This window comes from Larimichthys crocea, chromosome XXII, assembly GCF_000972845.2.
Source record: "Larimichthys crocea isolate SSNF chromosome XXII, L_crocea_2.0, whole genome shotgun sequence".
NCBI lineage: Eukaryota > Metazoa > Chordata > Actinopteri > Sciaenidae > Larimichthys > Larimichthys crocea.
In genome coordinates this window covers 13,152,279-13,171,809 of record NC_040032.1, presented here as the reverse complement: position 1 = coordinate 13,171,809, position 19,531 = coordinate 13,152,279, and the positions used below count along the sequence as shown (strand labels likewise).

The 19,531-nt window shown below is 41.2% G+C and overlaps 1 protein-coding gene across 1 annotated transcript in view; it reads left to right on the top strand.

Annotated features, from left to right (window-relative positions):
- The first annotated feature begins 274 nt into the window (after window positions 1-274).
- auts2a (activator of transcription and developmental regulator AUTS2 a) overlaps window positions 275-19,531 on the top strand; it is a 393,464-nt gene continuing 374,207 nt past the window's right edge. The window contains exons 1-2 of the mRNA XM_027273301.1: window positions 275-449; window positions 3,378-3,517. The gene's annotated coding sequence lies outside the window, so the exon portion shown is untranslated. The remainder of the gene's footprint in view (window positions 450-3,377; window positions 3,518-19,531) is intronic.

Genomic DNA, 19,531 nt, shown 5'->3' with positions numbered 1-19,531 from the left:
GGAACAGTTTGTTCTCAGAATCTGGACATATTGATCTTGGAGGCTTTTCTTTGCTATGTATAACGTCTACTTTACACTTGACTACTGGATTTAGAATAAAACAACTGCATCGGGGTTATATTAGGTTAGTTAGGTGAATGTGTACTTCATCCCTCCTTCCTTAAATGTTCTCTGCTCCTTCCATATTTTGTTCTGTGTTTCCTGTTTTATTTTGTAGTTCTCCCCAGTCTGTGTCTTTTATTTCCACTTCCTGCCTTTGTTTCCCCTCCATTTCTTGATTATGTTCCTCCCTGATTTGTTTCACCTGTGTAGAGTTAACCTGCCCGTGTTACTCATGTCCCAGCTTTCTTTCTTAGATCTGGATTTTGTTTATTGGATTCTCTTTTGTATTTTTTCCTGGAATGCCAGCTGTTTTTACACAAAGATGTTTTGTGTTTCATCCCTACCTGGTAAGCAGTTCAAGTTACTTTTCATGTCCTACCTCTGCGTCTGCATTTGGGCCCACTCCTGATACTGCTTGATCTATGCCAAAGACAACTTTCTGACAAAATGTGAGTCTGAAATCAATCATTTAGGCACAAAGGTGATAGACTATGATCCATAGTGTTCAAAATGGAGGATGTGTAATCTGTGGAGAATTTTGTATTCAGTCTATTGTAAGTCTGTGTTCCTACAGTCAAGTTTTTTTTATTTTTTTCCCCAGTTATCAATGTATCCATTGTCAAATTCCCTCTCCCATTTATCTTGGATTCGTACAAGCTGTACTGAGTTCTCCTGATCCAGCAAACGAGATTATATGACACTGACAAAGTGCTCTTTAGGTAAATCAAATTGTTGCTGAAGTTGCAGAGAAGACACATACGAGTATACCTTCCTAAAACAGATCTCCAATAACCTTAATGCCCCTAGATTTCTACATGATAAAGACAGATTTGCTACTTCTGGGGATGAAGTTCCAGTTCCCACAGAGGGGCGTCAGCATAGAGCCCAAACCCTTTCCTCCAACATCCCTCCATACCTTAACAGAATTGTAAATTATAGGGGTTTAAATTCTTGATGATTTTCAAGCAGGACCCATAGAGAGGTGAGCAAGTCCAGAAATCTGTACAGAAAGCTGAGTCAAGATATGAAGTAGCCAAAACTGAATTAAAAGAAAATGGCAAGCCCACTTAGAAAAAAAACTACTTTTGGCAGGCGACCACCAAAGACAACTGGCATTTACTGAATCTTAAAGGGATAGTTCAGGTATTTTGAAGTGGGGTTGTCTATTTGAATCATGAAGCTGCTACACGGGCCGTGGCAGCTGTGCGTTTCTTTGTCTGTGTGTCTATTTTGTTAATGCAGTCTGTTTAAAATTGATTGAAATCAATGCCTCAGTGTACAATCGGTCAGGGGCAACCCTGCAGGTGTTTTTACTCCTTTAAAATAAATCGATGTCAATCAATACGTGAACCTGAAGTTAAAGAGATCCAGTTAATTAATTCAGTATCAGTTCATGTGGCCTTTCAAACGCAGCATAACCAACTGTCACTTACCAAAAGGTTAAAAGAAATCTGTTTTTTATCACTTATGTGTTGCCTCGTGTCGGTATCTCATGCGTTCCAGCAGATACTCTGACAATGAAGTCGCCATATGACCCCAGGCTGTCAGTCTTATGAGCAATCCTTTTGTTTATTTACATGAACTCCCTAAAAATCATGAGGTAATGACTTATTGATGTTACACACCGTGTGGCAACCTGATAGGCAGCAGGGCAAAGGAGAAGCAAGGCAGGAATGCAGCAAGCTACAGAGGTTTCAACATCACCTAATTAGAATCAACTGTCTCACTGCTCATTAACGCAGATTTTTCTACCTTTGAGGAAAAAACACTGCGTCCTCCTTCTCCTACCCTCTTTAATCTCATCCTCTCTGTCTCTGCTGTGCTGCATCGGGGAAGGTGTTGCGTAGGAAGATGTAGCAGCCGAGCGAGACACGTATTGAAGGCCAAGGATGTTGACACAGCCAGCTATCAAAGGAAGGCATGTTAATTAAGGCAGGAGACATGCATGCGTTTGTACATCTGAAGCGGCTTTCTCTCAGGGTAAGCAGCACAACAGTGTCACTTCAGCTTGTGTCTTACCTGATACCTGAAGAGTTAATAAGGAGCGTGGAAGCCAGCTGATAAGCAGGTTGCTGTAGGAAGCTCCATATTCCTGATGAATGGAGAGGATTAAAGCATACGTCAAGAAGTATAGATGCTGTGTTGGCATTTGAGATGAAGTTTTGGACAGATTTGACAGAGAAGATGAGGCAGAAAAAAATATGAATGGGAATTATTAATGTGGAGGAAATCCAGTGAGAGACGAACAAATCAAGTTACTATATATTGTCTATATTATTGCCTATATCGTCTTTATCGTCAACAGAGTAAGAATGAAGTTAGGTAGACATCATGAGCATACATGAGCATGCATCTATAAGAATACCACTAAGAATATGTCAAAGAGAATACCAGGATATAAATATTTCAGCTGAAAGGTCAGGGATCCTCGCACACACAAAGTGGTTCAGAGTCTGACAAAGAATAAAAAACAGTAACACACATTTATGCAGCTCCTGCCCCGCACCTGACACGGCCTTCAACTTGATCAAAAGAAACTCTAGTTGTTTCTCACCATGACAAGTGAGTTTTCCCATAATGGAGACTCCGACTCGTACCTTAGCCTTGAAGGTTATCAAAAAAGAACTCCTCGTACATGGTTTGCTACTCACCTCTCGGCAAGGAACTTGTAGCAAGTCACAGCTGCGAGGTAAAAACAAGCTGCAAACTGTACTCGCTCTGTGTCTCGAAGGAAAACACACGGAGGATAGAAAAATACCAAAAAACAACAGTTAAAGGTTAAAAGTAACAGATAAATCTGATGAAGATGACTTTTTATTTGTCAGAGGCAATGGTTAAGTATTGGATGTGATCGTAACATTATACATAATTCGTTTTGGCCTCACAGTATATTAAATTATACAGTCCAATACTGTGCCAAGAAGTGTTCTGTCACTAATTAACTTTGATGGCATTCTCTCTCAATGTCACTCATAAATTACGCAGCCATGGCGGTGGATGACTCGAGCTGTTAATTGCCTTCTTTGATACTTCACTTTTCAGTGTTGGGCAGTTATGCATTATGTTAATGTGATTTCTTTTTCAGTAATGAGTAGAGTAAAGGACTACGGTTTTACTCCAGCAGCACAAAATGAAATATAGTTTGTGTGTGTGTGTGTGTGTGTGTTGGTGTGTGTACAAGCTACAGAGTGTCAAACAAGCAAACAGACGAGGCCAATGGGCAGATAAATGAAGTGGCAGGCTGGCAGGCGGTGCTCACATTCTCGCCTTTTCAGATTTCAGAGCGGTGATTTGTGGAGACGTGAAGGAGACACGGGCTGATGTGTTCAGATATCGTGATCGTGTTCCGCTGATTGATGAGGACTCAAACCAGCCCAGCTCTTTCCTGACGGACTGTTTCCCGTTTCCTGTTCAGGTCAGTACCTGACAGCAGACAGAGGTGATGGATGTCCGGTTTCCGACTGACTAACTGAAGCCAGACAGACTTCACCGGGTTTCCTGAAAGCAACCTGGCGGTACAGATCCGTATATTTGTCCCACTTACGTGTTCCGACGGCGGATGAAGTTCCAGGATAATGTGTCCTATTAGCTTTTTAATGGATTGTTCTACACATTAAATGAAACTTGATTCTGTGGCGTCTTTCTAACATGTAAAACCTCCCCAAAATTCACCTCTAATGCCCCCAAAAAAATGTAAATGGGACAGACGGCTTTTAGACTTTTGGGTTCGGTAATTCAATGCAGTTGCAATTTCTTAATGCTTTTATAATATTACATGACAACATTAGCATTTAGCTCAAAGTACATGGCTTTTTTCTGTCAGCTATATTACGAATCCGGTTTGCTAAAAGCATAATTCACGTGACCCGAGGTCTAATATGATTTCTGACTTTGTTCTGTAACCTTCTAACATCACGCATTAGATATTTTTGCCTTTTCTACATGAGGACGGCAGTGCGTGTGCGAGGCAGAATGAAGGGAGAGTGGTTGGGAGCTGCCGATCTGTCGACTGTCATTCACTGTTCAGCTCAGTGCCTGTCATCATCTTCAGCCTAATCATTTCCCCCTGGCAGCTGATTGCTTTTTATTACACCACACTAATAATCCATGAGAAAGCCTCCACACACATACACTCATATACTCACACACACTGCATATCAAAGAAAGATGTCTGTTGACGTCTGACAGCTGTGTTCGACTCAGGATCACTCCACCACGTTGAGTTTCTGCCAGAGGAAACGGCGAGAAGGCGTTTGATTTCTCATGCAGCGCGGGGAGGAAGGGAGGGCGGAGAGGGACGGCAGCAAAATTCAATAATTCCAGCGATTTGCCAGTCAAAGCTTCAGTTTTTATTTTTTTTTCTCCAACCAGACCGAACATAAACAAACACAATCATGTGCAAATGAGTCCAAATGAGATGTGACAGTTCTATTGGGCTTAATTTATTAGCAGTGATTATGCAGGCCCGCTTTCCGGTGGCAGCCAGCAGAGACGACCGAGCGTAAATAAAAGAAATCATCAGCTTTATGAAAAGTGGATATTATTAATAGTGATGGCTAAAGCTGCTGGCGTGATGAGATTCATTTAAGCACTGATACGCCGAGCCGTTATGAAAGGAACCGTATGTTTTCAGTTCTCGAGCTCTGGATCCAAACTAGAAACGAGCTTTTCATGCAGGCGCCATTGTCACAGCAGGGGTTAAACGGACCCTATCAATTTTTAATGCGATATTTTGGGTTTTTACATAATAACGCAAAGTGCAAAAGGCCGCCTTATGGCAAGTTGGCAATGTAAAGATGTGATGTAAAGATTAGTCTGTGCCTAGAACTAAAGCTGATTATGTGAAAACTTTCCAACTCTGCTCTCTGTTTGCTTCCCTAAAGTAAGCCCTTGTACTGTAATTTTCACAAAACTGAAGTGGTGTTCGAGTCATAATCCGGTTAAACTGAACCACAGCATTTGTAAGGGAGACTAAAGAGGCTGTAGCTATATTAAAAACTGCTGAACAGCATATTGTTTGTAGTCACACAGTGAAGAAACACATGGGTCTGTCTCTGTCATATAACACAGGATGCTGTACTTGTAATACAGATTATTTCGCTGTAGATTCAGCTTTGTCTCACTGCTGTTGAAGAATCATGAGTTTCCAGCAGTGCACTCTTGAATAGTTCATATTCATCTGACTAACATCTATGTTATATAAAGCTCTTTAATCTACGTCACGCTCATGCAGACAGTTCTTCATGGTTCTACACATCCGTCCTGATCTTCGTCTCTCCCCGGCTAAAAACGCCTCTCCCTATAATCTAATGTTATGCACTTTGGGTTACTGTAAGAGCCAGACATGCAAAGAGAAAGGAGGGCAGAAGTGCGAGGCATTGATTTCACACTGTGATTACACAGCGCTGACAGCCTGCCGTTAATCATCCCGGGCGGTGTGGAGGAGCTGATATCATACAGAATTATCATGGAGGGCTTTCACCTGTCACCCAGAAAACCAGATTCACCGACGTCCTCCTGATCGATAATCAGGGCGGCTGTGACAGCCGCTGAGCCACTGGGGGAAGCGTTTAATCAACCCGTTGGTTGGAAGCTGTCCGGACCGCTCTGCAGGGAATCCGGTTGATTTCTTGATTTCTCTTCGGAGCAGAGGTCAAAGGTTACAAGGCACGTGGGGATCTGCAGTGTAAATTGGACACATATTCCGAGAAATGTGAACAATGCTTCCCTCTCGGAGAGCATTTTATCTGCAGTGCTGTGCTTCAGATCAATATTACAGTTGACTAATGGATGCTAATAAAGCACAAAACCATGAACCAGAGAGGGGGAAAAAAAAGTCTCTTTAATATCATCATTCCACAGTCATCTAAAATAATTGTCTTATCGGTGCAGGTTTGTTTGACAAGGTGTTTAATTTGTGAGATTAGAGTAATTTGCCTGTTAGAGATGAAAACAAAAACAACAGACAGAACAACAGTTGAAGAGCCTTAATTAGGCGTGTGAAGATGCTCGGTAATTGCTGTAGCTTTTTGGTGTTAGTGTAAACAGAGTGTGTGTGTGTGTGTGTGTGTGTGTGTGTGTACACAAGCAGATTTTGGGATAATTGCAGAGGTTTAACTGTCTTTGGATTCGGAGCAAATCCGATCACATTAGTTAACTATCATTAACCAAAAACCCCAAACCTTAATGTGCATATAATTCAATGGGGAAGTCAAATTATGAACATGAAGTCTGTTTGACCTTGACATGAGTCTTCATGACCAACCAACCGACAAATCTGTGTGTGTGTGTCACACAGTAGATGTAGAACCAGCTCATGGTGCTTCCTCCTATAGACTGACACCAAAGGAATCTTCCTCTTATAGTTGGCTAATGATGACATTTCTTCAGTCGTTGAGTGACGCGCCTGTAGCCAAGGCCTTAAAACCCGTTACATGTTCTGATTGTGTCAATCTAATGCACTAATTGAATGCTATCCCTCAGCCACTTTTCATCAGTGAAGAGCCCATGCTGGTGAACTGATTTGGATATAATTTGCACAGCGAGAGCTTCAATCGCAAGAGACAAACATTTTCCCTCTCATTAAAGAGCACATTAAATATTATCTTCTCTAGTTGCCACAGTGACTCTATCTAATATGATTTGCTGGAAGTGTGCGGAGAACAATTTCCCTGTGTGATCCAGCGAGACTTGTATTTTCTCTCCTCTCTCTTCTGCAGTAAGTGAGTCTAAAGAGACCTCTTTGATCTTGTCTCATTGCTCTCAATACTCCAGACTGAATTTAAATCACAAGGCAGACTATTTTAGGAACAAAGCTGCTGTCGTGCTGAACAAGGGAAAAAGAGCAGCTTACTTTTATTCCTCCCCCCCCATCCTGTCAGAATAAAATTTGCTAGACAGTAGAGGAAGCTGTGCTTATTAGCGTGTGTCATTTGAATCCATCACATGACATGATGAAAAATGAGCCTCGATCTGACGACGATAGTTAAATGCAGTGGAATAAGCTGTTGCAAAAACGCAGCTTGTAGCGCTTTGACTTTCAAAAAGTCTATAATTTCTGACTGACCCTTGACAAGGTGATTCATTTTTTAAAAGTTATTCTCTTTTTATAGTCACGCATATACATTTTTGTTCTAAAACTGCCACTGTGGTCCGAGGTTATTTTAATGTTTGCCAGTAAGTCTCCATTCTGGGTCCTTTTCCTGCTATTACTAACCTGTGTAAAGTCACATGGTTGCTTTATTAATTGTGATTTTCATGATACAGTTTTCAAGCTGAAAATTTGCTTTTCTCTATAACTTTTGTATATCAAAAATATATGAGAATGGATGTTTGTTCTTGAGTCACATTGTGATTTTCGTCTCTGTACCGACACCCCTACAGTCAGTATCTGTGTTGTACTCAGCTCTACATGCATTACAAACTGTCAGCTTTTCAAAGCCTGTCCCCGACTTTGCTTTCTGCCCGTATGGAAAGGCCTTGCTCCTATTTCTCATGGTTGCCCTTTTCAAAAGATTCAGCAAACATGCTACGAGAAAGGTCAGCGGGATCTGAATAACATTAAGTCTGTTTCCCGCTCGTCGCTATCATCCAAATAAGACATCCATCTACTCTCTCCTCCACAGGTAAATCTTCCAGTAGAAAAATTGCAGTAAACTGGGATGGTGTGTCAGTCCTCCCTCCCTCCCTCACTGCCGGTCTGACAGACTCTTGGCACCTCTATTGCTTTTATTTTGCTGACTGACATGAAAATTTACTGGCAGAGGGTTGCTCACCGTAAACAAGGATGGAATGTGTCAAAGGTTGGAGCGATGGGGTTTTAAGCCTGACAAGGGATCCAGGCTGAAAGCCACATAAAGCCTCACTCATAAAAGGGCACGGCTCCCCGTAGCAGGTGTCGAACAAGGAAGATGCATGTAATGGCTCTGTGCTGACGGACAAACACAGGGCTGCCAGGAAAGAGTAAGAGGGGCAGAGCTGCGATATCCACTCTGACAGTCTAGATCTTCTCACATGGGGGCAGTGTTGCACCACCTGTCACACTGCCTTCCTCCATTACCATCATGTCCACCCTCCTCTTCCTTCTCCTCATGCTGCTGTGTTCTTCATCCACCTTTACTGCAGCAGAGGCACAGAGCAGGCATCCTCCGCTCCGTCTCACCATTTCCTCCTCTCATGTTGCCTCTGACAAAACGCAACCCACAAAAGAGGCAACCAAAACCCACAGCCATCAATACTTTGAGCATCAACAGGAAAGTGGTGCTAGGCCCCGATCTTTGTATGTGGATGACTGAGTCGTCCAGTTTAGGCGTGAGCTTTGATCAAATAGGAACTACTTTCCAGATACAAATACCTTGCTTTCTTAATGAAAACATGATGGATGTAATAATGATTTTAATGTTCACATGAAGGTTATTGAGAAATATCAGAATCCAGTTTTCATATTGAAGGATTTACCTATATTATACATGACAAAACATACAATGACCTGAAAGTTTGAACAGATGCAGATAGTTAGATACTGTGAGCACAAGACATCAAACTATGGCTTTTAATTTGACATTAAACTTTAGTAAGTAAAACTTACTAAATGATTAACTGCAGAAATCAACTTCTGAAAACTACTTAAGCAAGGCAAATTGCTTTTTGAGAGATTTTTTATAAGATTTATGTTTCACGGCTCATGATTATTTATGAAAAGTCTGTTGCAAACCCATCGGGGAGAACATCAGCAATGCAGCGAACATTATCTGTAGTCTGGCCACACTGACTAGTACTATCTAGTTGTTTGACAGCGATGTAGTGTGTAAATATTTTGATGCAGAACAACACTAGTAACAATGCATAATTAACACATGATACTTCATTAAAATTTTGGTCCATGAACATGTTGCCCCAGTGCATGCTGGTTCCTAACACACCTATACCCCATGCAGTCAAGTGATTAGCACCCAGCCAGTCGTATGAATGTTAATCATGGTTTCAGCTCTACTTTACTTGTCTTTAATCTAAAATAAAAGTTATTTAAGTTAAGATAATCAATCCCCAAACTATGTTCACTGAACTACTCAGGCTAAAATAACAGGCTGCTAAAGATGGTTTATTGAGTAAAGCAGCTGATGTATCTTTTATTTTGCCATCATCTTTAAAAAATCCTAAAAAAGCATCCCAGAGAATTTACAATATTCTGTTTCACCCCCTGAGTTTTTGGCAAAACAGTATCCAGGACACAGTTTTCAAGATAATAAGATGTCTTCCTGTTGACAAACAATGCAGTATTGATTCCTTCTGTGCTATATTCAAGCTAAGTGTATCATAAATACGTTGTAAATGTGGAAAGCACGGACTAGCCAATATTTACTTGTTTATAAAAAGCCAATGTCGGGCAGACGCTTCAGCGAACAGTGGGAGAACTGAAATTTTCTGCACTTCCTTTGACCTCTCTTTTCTTCCCATCTTCTGCCGCCTTTCCTCCCCTTCATACTTCACTGTGAGGTGAGTTATTACTATGATCGAGGCCCGATTTGTCTGAAATCCCCCCCCATCGAAAGCAGAAACACCCCATGAAGTCTCCCCTTACACAAGTCTGTTCCACAGGTGGGAGAAAGCAAGTGCAGTTTGGTTCAGCGTATCACAGCGGGGCTACTTTTCTCCCCTGGTTCACAATACGCATTGATTTGTGAGCTGATGCTGCGCTGTTCCCCAGGCAGTCTGAGGCATCTCTCCCTGCTCAGTCACCCCACAGCCTGGCAGAAGTCATCCGAGGACGACGGCAGCGCGAGAAGATGGCAACACATCGCTGGTGGGCGCGGTGCTTGTTTGTTTCATTAAACATGACCCCACTGCACTATGGAAGAGGATGTTTTATACCGACAGCATGTACATTTATTTTGCCGGAGCTGGAGGGAAAGAGACACAAACAAATTGATTTTGAAAAAAACTTCAACAGCTGTGCATCTAGTGAGAAATTGGATGTTTGCTAAATCAGCTCAGCAGGAATTATTTCTTACTAAATATCTCTCGATGTAACCTGTGATGAATTTCAGCTACATCGCATGGTCATAATTTACATTTAACTCAAGGAGTTCTAGCTCTTCTCTTTGGATTTATGATCCCAGCATGGGGGGTTGTTGTACATAAACTCAGGCTGTGCCAAGCACTGCATTTTGACTTATATCTGTATTGAACTGGAGTGCAATGTGACCTTTAAACCCTCAGACATTCCTAAGGAAGAAAAGAATCGTTACCGAGCAGAGATATTGGAAGGCTACACCACTACTACTTCCAGTAGGCTCAGATGAAACTGATTACACCTAAACCACCGCCGTATATATTCTCATTTGGTGAGCTGAGCTGTATTTCTTTTTTTTTTTTCCACCTGCTGATCGAAAGAGTCCTCCCCTCCTTTTTCTTCATTCTTCCCCCCGGTTCCCCTCCCCAATCCCTCCATCTGTAATAGCCTGGCCCGAGCCTGCTGGATCTCCAGGATGGATGGAGGGATTTAAAGATAGACCGACTCAAGGAAAGCCAAGATCAGGGAACCGGGGCCAAAATGAGGGCTTGGTTTAAAGGCCGTATATCCCCGCTGACAGAAAAGAAGTGAGAAACGGATAACTGTTGCCTCTTGCTCTCCCTCCGCCCCTTTTCTCTCATCTCCGTCTTCCTGCCACCAGTTCTTAATTCTTCTCTTCAGGAACCCCAGCATTCCTGTGGTGGAAAGTCACTGCTGGATCCTATTTCCTACCAGTCTCTGCTGAGAGCACATAGAGACACATGGAGATTGTTACTTATTCAAAAGGCCGTGTAATCCAACCAGTTTTCTTCAGGACTCGACTTTTCTTTTTTCACTCCCTGACCATAAAACACAGTTTTATTTCAATCCAGGTTCGTTCGAACTGCTGCAGTGATCTCTGTAAACTAGAAGTGGCTTATGTGTATTAAGATTCAGATAAATCATCACAACCTTTTGCTATTCTGACAACCCGATGACAGTATGGGTGCAGTGCTCGGAAAGGAGGTTTTACATATTAGATGATAATAATGCATAGCTCTATTTCCACTATCTTAAAATACAGTTAATTCTACCGGTGACCAAAATGGATTAGACTTTTATAATAAACTATTTAAAGTGACAGAAATAGTTGTGTAAAAAATTCAAAAGAGAACCCGGAGAGAAGCTCAAACCCTCTGCACGCTGGCCGGTTGCTGCATGAAGAGGGTTTGTAAAGGTCCAGAAGTTTTTGGACACCGGCCAATTCTTCTCGTGTGAAAATCTGAGTCTTGTAGAGGAATTTATTTTAGTTTGTATCTGCCGATATGCACCTAAATGTGACAGTATTATCTGAAACCACGGTGGAAGAACCTGCATATTTAGCGCCTCTGTCTGATGTGTGTGTGTGTGCGACTATTATTACCCCGTTCAGTGTTTGATCACCTGCTCGGGTCACTTAGTGCCCACTTAATCCTCTCTAATTAAAGTATTAGAGGGTGGAATGAAAACTAACAGACCTCTCACTCCTTCAGTACAAGAGAAGTCCATCTGTTCCATAAAACTCACCCCATATAACACAAAGTCCTTATCGCCTCTGCAGCGCCGCAACTCAAAGCCCATTATTATCCTTCCCCTCTCCCCCCCTGTAATATAAAACAGCTGTTGTACTGAAATCTCATATTTGGTGTGGGATTCTGTAATTAGACAAACATCATTGTCACATTACACTCAGTTGTGCTTTGACCCGCACAATCAGTTGCCTGTTCATAGTCGGTGAAACGCTGACTGTAAGGGTGTCGGCATGTGAGGATTGGCTGACGTGATGTGGCTAGAGGTTGTGGAGAAGAGTGGGGGGACTACTTAAAGCAACATTATGTAATTTTTCCAACCTAAAATAACAGATTTTAAATCATTTTGCTCCACTGACATGTAAGGTGGATGATGTCTCTGTCTTCCCTCCTATGCACACGATCACCCACAAGAAATACTCAACACGTAACAAGCCACTGAGTCACACACCGCCAACTGTTTTACTTATTTTAGTGAAGCTGTATCATATTTTATGGAGAAAACACTTTCTGGGTTTTCCTCTGATGTCCTCCGGCTCTGTGATTTACAGTGCTTCCCAATGGACAGTGAAGTATCTTGCTGCGGACTGTAGGTGTTGTTAGCTAATGTTGGCTCAGTTTGTTGCCGGAAGAGCTCAGAGCACCGGGGGAGTGTTAGTGTTTACACTGGTACCACAGGCATTTTGGACCTCTAGGAAGAGGAGTTTTTATTTTATTTTATTTTTATTTTTATTTTAATGGTCTGGCACGCAGGGGGGATGCTGACAGAACCCAGAGCATGGCAGAGGCGAAGAGACAGAAGAGGATGATGGAGGAAACTAATAAGGGGGAAAAAGAGAGTGACTGTACAAGAAGCCGCCGGACAACAGTAAATCTGGGACTGACTTTTAGTCGTTGGCAAGAGCTTCATGAAATAACAGGCGGAAAGACTTGACTGTTGGACTAGTCAGTAATATTAGCTGGCTGCTATGTCTTGCTGTTGCACTTGCTTGATGTTTGACTAGTTTTTGATCATAATAATCAAGACACATGTACAGCTGCCCATATTTACGACGAGTGGTATTACACCATGAAGATAAATTTGCAAAAAATACCAATTTCTATATAATGTTGCTTTTAAGGCAGCTGATTGCACTGGATACTTCTCCAATGTCATCATACATAACACTCCTCTCTTTTTCTGAAGCACAACATCTCAAGGAGGGCGTCATAAGCTGTTTCAGTGCTTAAAATATTCATCTTAACTAGTCTCATATAGTCTCATATTGGCTCTTCTAAATGCTTTCTTCTTTTAATGAGTGAACCGATGGAGTGTGATAGCTGCACACATTTTCACTGTAGTTCAAGTTGCTCCGCAGATTTTGAAGATCTTGAATTAAGGATGTTTTCAGATTAATATCACTCAACCCAAGAACACTCTTGAAATGAAGTGATTTGCTTTTAAATAAAGTGGAGTTATCTCGCCCTGCTGGCACTGTCCTACTTGTTTCATGAAAAACAAGATCTTAATACCCAACACAAATACGTTATTAGGATTTCTGCAGTGCAAACATACAGAAGTGACTGTTTGTCTCCATTTCTCTGGCTTCTTCTCACGATGTTTCCATTGCCCCTAATGCTTCCTATCTCTCTCCGCAGTGTTTTGTCCAGAAAGCCAATTTTCTCCAGGATATAGTGGTTTCAGGAGACCAAAGAAAGATTTTCCCCAAACCTAATATCTCATGCCTCCAGGTACCCAGAGTTTACATGTTGAAGCACCTAAGTCTGGCAAAATCTCTGCAGGCTCTTGTTGGGTCTTTCTAAGCCAGCACAACACTCATGGACCCACACATCCTCACCTGCAAGCCACACTCTGTGCATTTCAATGATAGTAACTTGCCCGGAGATGTGAGGAGAGGAGATAGAGATGTTTCCCAGCAAAACAAATGAGTTGTTTGTAATTGAACCATTATATCACTTGTTCTGTGCAGGGATGATACATGAGATAATAACAGACTCGGGTCCAGTGTTTGTGAGGAGTTCATCTGTGTTTAGTCTTTGCCTCCTCTGTCAGTGAACTATACACCCTCATGAATAAACTCTTGTAAATCTTGTCGGAGATACCAATCAGCGGCTCAAAGCACACTCTGTCCTTTCTAACTCTTCCCATGCCCCATGGTTCTTTGACTGCAGGACACTGATGCCTCATTGCCTCAGTGTAGCTAAAGGACACAGAATCCCAAGACACCATCGGAGTTTTAGGGTCAGTGTAGAAACTCTTTACACTCTGTCAGGATAATTCCCACAGCACCGCTAAAACGGCTGTTTTTATTACTGGGAATCTACAGCACGTTTTGTCAAATGGTCCCATGTGAGAAGATTAAAAATGTAAGTAAGACTCTTGTGTTGATACACTGAAACCTGCAGATTCAAGGCTTTTTTTTTGTGTCAAAGTAAATAAAATGCTTGAAGCATAAATTGAATCATCAATTTAACGTCTTCTCGTTTTCACTGTCAAATCACCACTTTATACAAATTTAGTGCTGCAAGTTACTTAGCAAACTCAATCTGGCAGCACTTCACTTATAGATTTAGAGCTGGCAGGAGTTCAACTTTTCCATTGTAACGTCTTTGAGGAATAGCCCACCTCCTTTTTAGAACGACTCTGAACACCAAGGTGCGCCAAGACTAGTAAATATTTATTATAGCCATTTGCAACATTGACTCTCATGGCTGATATTTTACTATTAACAATTTCAGAATCTGCAGCGTGTGCTAGTACAACCCACAGCTATATGTGTATACATATGTATGTATATGCGTGTCTAGATTTTATATAGTCATCAGCAAGAATCCTGAATGTATAATGCATTTTAATTGCGAAGCAGCAGCAGAAGAAAACAGACACATTTCAGCTCGAGGCTTCTTAGCGTTAGTGAGACATTTGTGGGTGTGACCCTATTAAACAGTGATTATGTGATGATGCCAGTGATTAACAACCAGCTGAGACTGATGATCAAAAACAAATACCAGTGAGATAAATAGTAGTAGGAAATTATAAGTAATAAATAAAAATATATCATACTACATTCTTGCAAGCATCAAACTGATAAGTGGGTTATTAGTTTACATCCTGATAATAAAAAATGTACACCCTCCGCATTAGGGCTGGTAACATTCCCCAGAAATTGAATTCGAATATTAGTCTTAAAAAATGGTCCGAATATCGAATATATTCGAATATTCTTAATTAATTAATTAATTAATTAATTATTTTCCCCCCGCGGAGAATAGGACTTGTAACAGTATTGTAACAGTACCCCGTTATATCCAACAGAGGGCGTTGCACTGCCAAATGTCAAGAAAAACGACCAGTGGTAGTCAAACGCTGATTTATTTTCGGTCTTCAAACTAAATCCAAGCGTCATGTTCAACATGTTACATTTAGTGTAACTTCAGTGCAATTTATGCAAAACTGTACTGCTCATCGGGATCACTGGTGTGTAGCCTGCTCTTCATTGAGGTGGGGAGCGGGATGGGGTGCTTCCTTGTTGTGTCACGTGACTGCAGATAGCTAGCCTACAGGTCAGTAAGGGACGCACCATGGGACACAACGGAGGAGAATCAATGCGCGCGCTGCCCTGAGCAAATAGTAAATATTCGAATATTCATTTTTACGTTCGAATATACATATTTTTTATCATATTCGAATAATATTCGAAATTCGAATATTAGTTTACCAGTCCTACTCCGCATTAGCATGACCGTCATAGATGATACAAATACATATACATCATTAGCATGACCGTCATAGATGATACAAATACATATACATCAATCAAATACAAATATATATGCATGGACAAATGGCAAGAAAAATAGTAGGCTGCAAAGCACATTAAGCAAATTATTGCAACAGCTACATGCATGCGACCCTGTGCATTCACAGGGCCGCCATAGAAAATATTAATACCTAAGCATTAACTATCTGTATTTATAAAACAAAAAACAGGATGGCAGTAATTCCTCCTTTAGATCCTAGAAGGCTCAGTCTGTAAGTGGTCTAACAGCCTCAGTAGACTCATGCAAACACCATGGCTAGCAGAATGTAAATGTCTGGCTGCTGGAGACTTCTCATCCTCATTTCTGATGCTACTCTTCTGCTCAGAAATACTAATTCTCAATTCTCTTTCTCATTTCAAGACGTTGACAACATGTCAACATGGGATTTTACCCCTGACATATAATGCAAGAGCTGAAATGTAAAGGCCAAACGTAGAAATCATCTCTTCATGAGTCTTCCTCAAATTACTCGATTGCTTAGTTATAAATCTGGAGGGTTAACAAACTCTCTAGACAGAATATGCCAGCGTTTTCTACCAATACTTTAAACTGACTGAGAAAATAAGTGAAAAGGTTGTGGTTAAGACGACAGAGAGTTGTTAAGGAGACGGAGGATTAGGTGCTGAGATAGCCTTTAAACCCCTCTAATTCCTCAGGTGTACCACAAGTCATCAATGTATCTAAAACAACTCTTCACAAGAAAAATACTTCAAACTTTTGGACTTTTTTTGGGGCTGCCCATTGAAAGCCTAATTATGAATAACTCTGTAGATAAGACATAATTTCCCCTTTTTAAAGGTTGGTGATAATAAGACTCCAACATCTCCTTATAAAATACTTTAGCATATAAGCTTTTAGCATCAGTCATACACAAATATTAATCATTAATCCTACAAACAGATTCTCAAAAAGTTAGATGGGTCCAATGATTGGTTTTAATTAGTTTTACATAAATTAGAGACAATGTGATAATCATGTTTTTATGATCTTGTAAAAAAACAAGATCATTACAGGATCTTTATTTGTTTCGTCTCACTGCAACAACATTTGCTCTGTCTGTGAAATAAACTTCCCGCCTGAACAATCGACTTTACCTTAAACCCCCTTCAGTCTGTGAGCGCAGAAGCTGAACAGTTTTAAGACAGATTTGTATTTAAGCCTTGAGCTATGGATAAAAGATGTTGCACTGCACAAAAGTGGTCTTAATGCAGCAGTCCTCAAGACACAACATGCATTTTCTTGACAAATATAGTAGGCAGCCAGTGTAACACAATTGCCCTTCCATTTGAACGCTGGGTAGTAAATCATCAGGAGAATTTTCCATGGCAACCATGCTGGTTAATGGTTGTTTCAGCTTAATAATATGCCTGGTGAGAGAGAGACGATAATAGGAGAGTCTTATGAATAATCATTAGATTAATGTCATCCACATCAGCTGCATGTCAATAAGTGTGAAATTAAACTTGACGTTTCTTTTAGCAGCCATTAACAGTCGATCCAATTAGCCAATTGGACAGGGAAATGTCTCATTCTTTAATTTGTTCGATTCCGAATCAATCTAATTATGAAACAGAGGATGAAAAATGCGTGCATCAGGCAATACCTCCTGTTGTGTCATGGCCACAGCAGTGTTAATGTGTTATTAGTGTCACTGTGGCCTGAAATATATGAGCGTGTGTGTGTGTGTGTGTGTGTGTGTGTGTGTGCGCAGTGACTATTTCTGTGTGTGCTGTGTATACAGACAGCGCCTCCACGTGCAGACTGCAGAATTATCAGCAGGCTCTGTATTCTGATGCACAGCTCACCTCCATGTCACAAACCTGTTGCTGTCAAAGTAATGATCACCCACTCTTCATCACTGCCTCCAGTCTGACGAGTGTCTTCTCTAATTAGTCCGTCTCTTCATATAAATGTCATAATTTAAACCTGAATACACCGTGATTTGTAGATTTGATGTTTCAACATTTATGGAGTTATTTACTGTCAGTATTTTGTACACGGTGGGCAAACGATTAATATTTTCACACCGAAGTGACGAACACACTGAAAGATGTGTTCGACTGTTGTCATAATCCACAGGCCATGCTTATGCTGATGTAATTAACAGCACAAATGGACGCTGCAGCTGAGTGTGCACTGTTCTCCACGATGTGGCGGACAAGTGGATTGCAAACTAGAGCTGAAACAATTAACTTGATTAGCCGATCGATAGAAACAGCACGTCCTCTGTATTTTTTATTTATTTTTTGCAGTGATGGTCCATCGCTGCAAGAGATGAATAAGAGATGAGCTACAGCGCAGAACTGTAGAAATCTGAAAAGAAAATTCCTAATCATTTCAGTCAAGCATATCTTTTGATTTTGGACTATTGATTGTCAAACATAGTACAAAAAATGTGAAGTTTGATTCTGGCTGAGGACATTTCATGCCACTCTTTTACTCCTGCCTCAATATTATCAAATGTATAATAAAAAATAAAAAAAAACAGAGACCAAACAATCTATCAATGGGGAAATTGATTATGAATATAACAGAAGTGGCTTCTGTTTTCTGTTTTGTTCATGCTCCTCTTCCTCACCACCCTTTGCTTGCTAACAATAAGTCATGACGATATGCTCTCCACAAGGTAGCAAATTAAAACACAATGATTATTTTAAATATGTCCACTGGGATTCCTCCATGATTTATGCACATGCACACTCTCAAGAAGCAGATTATGTTGTGTACATATTGAGTTTATCGGAACAATGTCACTTTTTCCACAAAGTCACTTCCATTCACTCACTCGGAAGCGTTTCTCGAGGAGAGGACCCCCGCTGGGAGTCAGTGCCCTTCATTTGCACTCACTAGCCGACAGGGGTCAAAGGTCAAACAACTTATATGCTAAGTCAACAAGTGCTGCCACCTGCCTGTTCATTAGTTCTGACCTTTCACTAGTTAAGTGGGGTCACCGAGGAGCTGAATAAGAGCAGTGTGTCCGTTCACAGTATACAGCCTGGCTGTGTGGGCTGGTTAAGCTTTTAACAAAGAACAAATATTTCAGCACGAAGTTACAGTGATAACGGCTTTTTAAAAATATTTCTGATGGCATCATCTTTTGTAGAAAGACCACTCCAGTCAAACATCGAATGTAAAAATGTGCGTGCAAAAATATTCCATCCTAAACCATTTTTCAAATTATAAATAATTACGATAAAATATTTTTAAAATGTGAATATTTATTTTAATGATTTGCTGATGTTGTTGACAATGCATGTCTTCGCCTGCTCTAAGACCTGTTATTGTAGTACCTGTTGTTCCTGTTATGTTTAGTTCTAGACACAACACAATGTAATTATGTTTGAGAGCTTGCATGCAGTGTGTTATGCACTTGCATTACCTCTTGTGAGAACAAGACTAAAGGCTGCTTGAGTACAGTTTCTGTGCTTAATGAGTGTGTGGGAGGTCATTTTGCACATCACAGGCCACCAACAGCACATGTGCAGTCCTGCATATCATCAATATATACACCTCTTTTGCAATAAGAGCACATGCACATTGTAGTGCCAACCTTGCATCAGTCCTCAAACATCTACATACACACACACACACACACACACTAACAGCAGTCACTGTCTGACAACAATTTACTGCTGATACAGAGGAAGGAGGGAGGGAAGGGCAGTTTGAGGAGTTGGCCCTGCGTAATGGCCTTCACCCGACCACCTGGACGGATTTTACAGAGTCATGCGGAGGTGAGCGAGAGAGAGAAAGACAGGTAGAGAGAGAAAGTGATCTTGCCTAGCCTGGCCAGACATGAGTGATAGGAGATGAAGATAGCGCTGATGGAGGGTAATGATTGCGATCTCTCTTTTTCTCTGTCTCGCTGAGCCTGTGTCTGGGTTAATGGGAGTCAGGTCAGAGGGGGGGTGGGGGCGTCCAAGGCCTCAGTGTGATGGTCATCTGGTTATCTGGGCTGACTCATTGTGGAATGAATGGATTCTGATAGTGCGGTGGTCACCTACATCGCTCAGGGTGCAGGTGGCTGGCTCGAGTGGATGGTGCCCAT